The following is a 7,488-nucleotide window of genomic DNA, read 5'->3' on the forward strand; positions in this document are numbered from 1 at the left end:
TGTACGAGAGTGTCGGTGTGTGTGTACGAGAGTGTCGGTGTGTGTGTGTGTGTACGAGAGTGTCGGTGTGTGTGTGTGTGTACGAGAGTGTCAGGTGTGTGTGTGTGTACGAGAGTGTCGGTGTGTGTGTGTGTACGAGAGTGTCGGTGTGTGTGTGTGTGTACGAGAGTGTCGGTGTGTGTGTGTGTGTACGAGAGTGTCGGTGTGTGTGTGTGTGTACGAGAGTGTCGGTGTGTGTGTGTGTGTACGAGAGTGTCGGTGTGTGTGTGTGTGTACGAGAGTGTCAGTGTGTGTGTGTGTCGAGAGTGTCGGTGTGTGTGTGTGTGTACGAGAGTGTCGGTGTGTGTGTGTGTGTACGAGAGTGTCGGTGTGTGTGTGTGTGTACGAGAGTGTCGTGTGTGTGTGTGTGTACGAGAGTGTCGGTGTGTGTGTGTGTGTACGAGAGTGTCAGGTGTGTGTGTGTGTACGAGAGTGTCGGGTGTGTACGAGAGTGTCGGTGTGTGTGTGTGTACGAGTGTCGTGTGTGTGTGTGTGTACGAGAGTGTCGGTGTGTGTGTGTGTGTACGAGAGTGTCAGGTGTGTGTGTGTGTACGAGAGTGTCGGTGTGTGTGTGTGTGTGTACGAGAGTGTCGGTGTGTGTGTGTGTGTACGAGAGTGTCGGTGTGTGTGTGTGTGTGTACGAGAGTGTCGAGTGTGTGTGTGTGTACGAGAGTGTCGGTGTGTGTGTGTGTGTACGAGAGTGTCGGTGTGTGTTGTGTGTGTACGAGAGTGTCGGTGTGTGTGTGTGTGTACGAGAGTGTCAGTGTGTGTGTGTGTACGAGAGTGTCGGTGTGTGTGTGTGTGTGTACGAGAGTGTCGAGTGTGTGTGTGTGTACGAGAGTGTCGGTGTGTGTGTGTGTGTACGAGAGTGTCGTGTGTGTGTGTGTACGAGAGTGTCGTGTGTGTGTGTGTGTACGAGAGTGTCGAGTGTGTGTGTGTGTACGAGAGTGTCGGTGTGTGTGTGTGTGTACGAGAGTGTCAGTGTGTGTGTGTGTACGAGAGTGTCGGTGTGTGTGTGTGTAGAGAGTGTCAGTGTGTGTGTGTGTACGAGAGTGTCGGTGTGTGTGTGTGTGTACGAGAGTGTCGGTGTGTGTGTGTGTGTACGAGAGTGTCAGTGTGTGTGTGTGTACGAGAGTGTCGTGTGTGTGTGTGTGTACGAGAGTGTCGGTGTGTGTGTGTGTGTACGAGAGTGTCGGTGTGTGTGTGTGTGTACGAGAGTGTCGAGTGTGTGTGTGTGTACGAGAGTGTCGGTGTGTGTGTGTGTGTACGAGAGTGTCAGTGTGTGTGTGTGTACGAGAGTGTCGGTGTGTGTGTGTGTGTACGAGAGTGTCGGTGTGTGTGTGTGTGTACGAGTGTGTCGGTGTGTGTGTGTGTACGAGAGTGTCGGTGTGTGTGTGTGTGTACGAGAGTGTCAGTGTGTGTGTGTGTGTACGAGAGTGTCAGGTGTGTGTGTACGAGAGTGTCGTGTGTGTGTGTGTGTACGAGAGTGTCGGTGTGTGTGTGTGTGTACGAGAGTGTCGGTGTGTGTGTGTGTGTACGAGAGTGTCAGTGTGTGTGTGTGTACGAGAGTGTCGGTGTGTGTGTGTGTGTACGAGAGTGTCGGTGTGTGTGTGTGTGTACGAGAGTGTCGGTGTGTGTGTGTGTGTACGAGAGTGTCAGGTGTGTGTGTGTGTACGAGAGTGTCGGTGTGTGTGTGTGTGTGTACGAGAGTGTCGGTGTGTGTGTGTGTACGAGAGTGTCGGTGTGTGTGTGTGTGTACGAGAGTGTCAGTGTGTGTGTGTGTACGAGAGTGTCGGTGTGTGTGTGTGTACGAGAGTGTCGGTGTGTGTGTGTGTGTACGAGAGTGTCGGTGTGTGTGTGTGTGTACGAGAGTGTCGGTGTGTGTGTGTGTGTACGAGAGTGTCGGTGTGTGTGTGTGTGTACGAGTGTCAGTGTGTGTGTGTGTGTACGAGAGTGTCGGTGTGTGTGTGTGTGTACGAGAGTGTCAGTGTGTGTGTGTGTGTACGAGAGTGTCAGTGTGTGTGTCGAGAGTGTCGGTGTGTGTGTGTGTACGAGAGTGTCGGTGTGTGTGTGTGTGTACGAGAGTGTCGGTGTGTGTGTGTGTGTACGAGAGTGTCGGTGTGTGTGTGTGTACGAGAGTGTCGGTGTGTGTGTGTGTGTACGAGAGTGTCGGTGTGTGTGTGTGTGTACGAGAGTGTCGGTGTGTGTGTGTGTGTACGAGAGTGTCGGTGTGTGTGTGTGTACGAGAGTGTCGGTGTGTGTGTGTGTGTACGAGAGTGTCAGGTGTGTGTGTGTGTACGAGAGTGTCGGTGTGTGTGTGTGTGTACGAGAGTGTCAGGTGTGTGTGTGTGTGTACGAGAGTGTCGGTGTGTGTGTGTGTGTACGAGAGTGTCGGTGTGTGTGTGTGTACGAGAGTGTCGGTGTGTGTGTGTGTGTACGAGAGTGTCGGTGTGTGTGTGTGTGTACGAGAGTGTCGGTGTGTGTTGTGTGTACGAGAGTGTCGGTGTGTGTGTGTGTGTACGAGAGTGTCGGTGTGTGTGTGTGTGTACGAGAGTGTCGTGTGTGGTGTGTACGAGTGTCGGTGTGTGTGTGTACGAGAGTGTCGGTGTGTGTGTGTGTGTACGAGAGTGTCGGTGTGTGTGTGTGTGTACGAGAGTGTCGGTGTGTGTGTGTGTGTACGAGAGTGTCAGTGTGTGTGTGTGTGTACGAGAGTGTCGGTGTGTGTGTGTGTGTGTACGAGAGTGTCGGTGTGTGTGTGTGTACGAGAGTGTCGGTGTGTGTGTGTGTGTACGAGAGTGTCGGTGTGTGTGTGTGTGTACGAGAGTGTCGGTGTGTGTGTGTGTGTGTACGAGAGTGTCGTGTGTGTGTGTGTGTACGAGAGTGTCGGTGTGTGTGTGTGTACGAGAGTGTCGGTGTGTGTGTGTGTGTACGAGAGTGTCGGTGTGTGTGTGTGTGTACGAGAGTGTCCGGTGTGTGTGTGTGTACGAGAGTGTCGGTGTGTGTGTGTGTGTACGAGAGTGTCGGTGTGTGTGTGTGTACGAGAGTGTCGTGTGTGTGTGTGTGTACGAGAGTGTCGGTGTGTGTGTGTGTACGAGAGTGTCGGTGTGTGTGTGTGTGTACGAGTGTCGGTGTGTGTGTGTGTGTACGAGAGTGTCGGTGTGTGTGTGTGTGTACGAGAGTGTCAGTGTGTGTGTGTGTGTACGAGAGTGTCGGTGTGTGTGTGTGTGTACGAGAGTGTCGGTGTGTGTGTGTGTGTACGAGAGTGTCGGTGTGTGTGTGTGTGTACGAGGTGTCGTGTGTGTGTGTGTGTACGAGAGTGTCGGTGTGTGTGTGTGTGTACGAGAGTGTCGGTGTGTGTGTGTGTGTACGAGAGTGTCGGTGTGTGTGTGTGTGTACGAGAGTGTCGGTGTGTGTGTGTGTGTACGAGAGTGTCGGTGTGTGTGTGTGTGTACGAGAGTGTCGGTGTGTGTGTGTGTACGAGAGTGTCGGTGTGTGTGTGTGTGTACGAGAGTGTCAGGTGTGTGTGTGTGTGTGTACGAGAGTGTCGGTGTGTGTGTGTGTGTACGAGAGTGTCGGTGTGTGTGTGTGTGTACGAGGTGTCGGTGTGTGTGTGTGTGTACGAGAGTGTCGGTGTGTGTGTGTGTACGAGAGTGTCGGTGTGTGTGTGTGTGTACGAGAGTGTCGGTGTGTGTGTGTGTGTGTACGAGAGTGTCGGTGTGTGTGTGTGTGTACGAGAGTGTCGGTGTGTGTGTGTGTGTACGAGAGTGTCGGTGTGTGTGTGTGTACGAGAGTGTCGGTGTGTGTGTGTGTGTACGAGAGTGTCGGTGTGTGTGTGTGTACGAGAGTGTCGGTGTGTGTGTGTGTACGAGAGTGTCGGTGTGTGTGTGTGTGTACGAGAGTGTCGGTGTGTGTGTGTGTGTACGAGAGTGTCGGTGTGTGTGTGTGTGTACGAGAGTGTCGGTGTGTGTGTGTGTACGAGAGTGTCGTGTGTGTGTGTGTGTACGAGAGTGTCGGTGTGTGTGTGTGTGTACGAGAGTGTCGTGTGTGTGTGTGTACGAGAGTGTCGTGTGTGTGTGTGTGTACGAGAGTGTCGGTGTGTGTGTGTGTGTACGAGAGTGTCGGTGTGTGTGTGTGTGTACGAGAGTGTCGTGTGTGTGTGTGTGTACGACGAGTGTCGTGTGTCGTGTCGTGTGTGTGTGTACGAGAGTGTCGGTGTGTGTGTGTGTGTACGAGAGTGTCGGTGTGTGTGTGTGTGTAGAGAGTGTCAGTGTGTGTGTGTGTACGAGAGTGTCGGTGTGTGTGTGTGTACGAGAGTGTCGGTGTGTGTGTGTGTGTACGAGAGTGTCGGTGTGTGTGTGTGTGTACGAGAGTGTCGGTGTGTGTGTGTGTGTGTACGAGAGTGTCGGTGTGTGTGTGTGTACGAGAGTGTCGGTGTGTGTGTGTGTACGAGAGTGTCGGTGTGTGTGTGTGTGTACGAGAGTGTCGGTGTGTGTGTGTGTGTACGAGAGTGTCGGTGTGTGTGTGTGTGTACGAGAGTGTCGGTGTGTGTGTGTGTGTACGAGAGTGTCGGTGTGTGTGTGTGTACGAGAGTGTCGGTGTGTGTGTGTGTGTGTACGAGAGTGTCGGTGTGTGTGTGTGTACGAGAGTGTCGGTGTGTGTGTGTGTGTACGAGAGTGTCAGGTGTGTGTGTGTGTGTACGAGAGTGTCGGTGTGTGTGTGTGTGTACGAGTGTCGGTGTGTGTGTGTGTGTACGAGAGTGTCGGTGTGTGTGTGTGTACGAGAGTGTCGGTGTGTGTGTGTGTGTGTACGAGAGTGTCGGTGTGTGTGTGTGTGTACGAGAGTGTCGGTGTGTGTGTGTGTGTACGAGAGTGTCGGTGTGTGTGTGTGTACGAGAGTGTCGGTGTGTGTGTGTACGAGAGTGTCGGTGTGTGTGTGTGTGTTCGAGTGTCGGTGGTGTGTGTACGAGAGTGTCGGTGTGTGTGTGTGTACGAGAGTGTCGGTGTGTGTGTGTGTGTACGAGAGTGTCGGTGTGTGTGTGTGTACGAGAGTGTCGGTGTGTGTGTGTGTGTACGAGAGTGTCGGTGTGTGTGTGTACGAGAGTGTCGGTGTGTGTGTGTGTGTACGAGAGTGTCGGTGTGTGTGTGTGTGTACGAGAGTGTCAGTGTGTGTGTGTGTGTACGAGAGTGTCGAGTGTGTGTGTGTGTCCGAGTGTCGAGTGTGGTGTGTGTGTGTGTGTACGAGAGTGTCGGTGTGTGTGTGTGTACGAGAGTGTCGGTGTGTGTGTGTGTGTGTACGAGAGTGTCGGTGTGTGTGTGTGTACGAGAGTGTCGGTGTGTGTGTGTGTGTACGAGAGTGTCGGTGTGTGTGTGTGTGTGTGTACGAGAGTGTCGGTGTGTGTGTGTGTACGAGAGTGTCGGTGTGTGTGTGTGTGTACGAGAGTGTCGGTGTGTGTGTGTGTGTACGAGAGTGTCGGTGTGTGTGTGGTGTGGTGTACGAGAGTGTCGGTGTGTTGTGTGTGTGTACGAGAGTGTCGGTGTGTGTGTGTGTACGAGAGTGTCGGTGTGTGTGTGTGTGTACGAGAGTGTCGGTGTGTGTGTGTGTGTACGAGAGTGTCAGTGTGTGTGTGTGTACGAGAGTGTCGGTGTGTGTGTGTGTACGAGTGTCGTGTGTGTGTGTGTGTACGAGAGTGTCGGTGTGTGTGTGTGTGTACGAGAGTGTCGGTGTGTGTGTGTGTGTACGAGAGTGTCAGGTGTGTGTGTGTGTGTACGAGAGTGTCGTGTGTGTGTGTGTGTGTACGAGAGTGTCGTGTGTGTGTGTGTACGAGAGTGTCGGTGTGTGTGTGTGTGTGTGTACGCGAGTGTCAGTGTGTGTGTGTGTGTACGAGAGTGTCGGTGTGTGTGTGTGTACGAGAGTGTCGGTGTGTGTGTGTGTGTACGAGAGTGTCGTGTGTGTGTACGAGAGTGTCGGTGTGTGTGTGTGTACGAGAGTGTCGGTGTGTGTGTGTGTGTACGAGAGTGTCGGTGTGTGTGTGTGTGTACGAGAGTGTCGGTGTGTGTGTGTGTACGAGAGTGTCGGTGTGTGTGTGTGTGTACGAGAGTGTCGGTGTGTGTGTGTGTGTACGAGAGTGTCGGTGTGTGTGTGTGTACGAGAGTGTCGGTGTGTGTGTGTGTGTACGAGAGTGTCGGTGTGTGTGTGTGTGTACGAGTGTCGGTGTGTGTGTGTGTGTACGAGAGTGTCGGTGTGTGTGTGTGTACGAGAGTGTCGGTGTGTGTGTGTGTGTACGAGAGTGTCGGTGTGTGTGTGTGTGTACGAGAGTGTCGGTGTGTGTGTGTGTGTACGAGAGTGTCGGTGTGTGTGTGTGTGTACGAGTGTCGGTGTGTGTGTGTGTGTACGAGAGTGTCGGTGTGTGTGTGTGTACGAGAGTGTCGGTGTGTGTGTGTGTACGAGAGTGTCAGGTGTGTGTGTGTGTGTACGAGAGTGTCGGTGTGTGTGTGTGTGTGTGTACGAGAGTGTCGGTGTGTGTGTGTGTACGAGAGTGTCGGTGTGTGTGTGTGTGTGTGTGTACGAGAGTGTCGGTGTGTGTGTGTACGAGAGTGTCGGTGTGTGTGTGTGTGTACGAGAGTGTCGGTGTGTGTGTGTGTGTACGAGAGTGTCGGTGTGTGTGTGTGTGTACGAGAGTGTCGGTGTGTGTGTGTGTGTACGAGAGTGTCGGTGTGTGTGTGTGTACGAGAGTGTCGGTGTGTGTATGTGTGTACGAGAGTGTCGGTGTGTGTGTGTGTGTACGAGAGTGTCGGTGTGTGTGTGTGTGTACGAGAGTGTCAGTGTGTGTGTGTGTACGAGAGTGTCGGTGTGTGTGTGAGTGTACGAGAGTGTCTGTGTGTGTGTGTACGAGTGTCAGTGTGTGTGTGTGTGTGTACGAGAGTGTCGGTGTGTGTGTGTGTGTACGAGAGTGTCAGTGTGTGTGTGTGTGTACGAGAGTGTCGGTGTGTGTGTGTGTGTACGAGTGTCAGTGTGTGTGTGTGTGTACGAGAGTGTCGGTGCGTGTGTGTGTGTACGAGAGTGTCGGTGTGTGTGTGTGTGTACGAGAGTGTCAGTGTGTGTGTGTGTGTACGAGAGTGTCGGTGTGTGTGTGTGTGTGTACGAGAGTGTCGGTGTGTGTGTGTGTACGAGAGTGTCGGTGTGTGTGTGTGTGTGTACGAGAGTGTCAGTGTGTGTGTGTGTGTGTACGAGAGTGTCAGTGTGTGCGTGTGTGTACGAGAGTGTCGGTGTGTGTGTGTGTGTACGAGAGTGTCGGTGTGTGTGTGTGTGTACGAGAGTGTCAGTGTGTGTGTGTGTGTGTACGAGAGTGTCGGTGTGTGTATGTGTGTACGAGAGTGTCGGTGTGTGTGTGTGTGTGTATGAGAGTGTCGGTGTGTGTGTGTGTACGAGAGTGTCGGTGTGTGTGTGTGT

Source organism: Somniosus microcephalus, unplaced genomic scaffold (assembly GCF_052327205.1).
Source record: "Somniosus microcephalus isolate GS21.2 unplaced genomic scaffold, FLI_Smic_1.0 unresolved_chr9, whole genome shotgun sequence".
Lineage (NCBI taxonomy): Eukaryota > Metazoa > Chordata > Chondrichthyes > Squaliformes > Somniosidae > Somniosus > Somniosus microcephalus.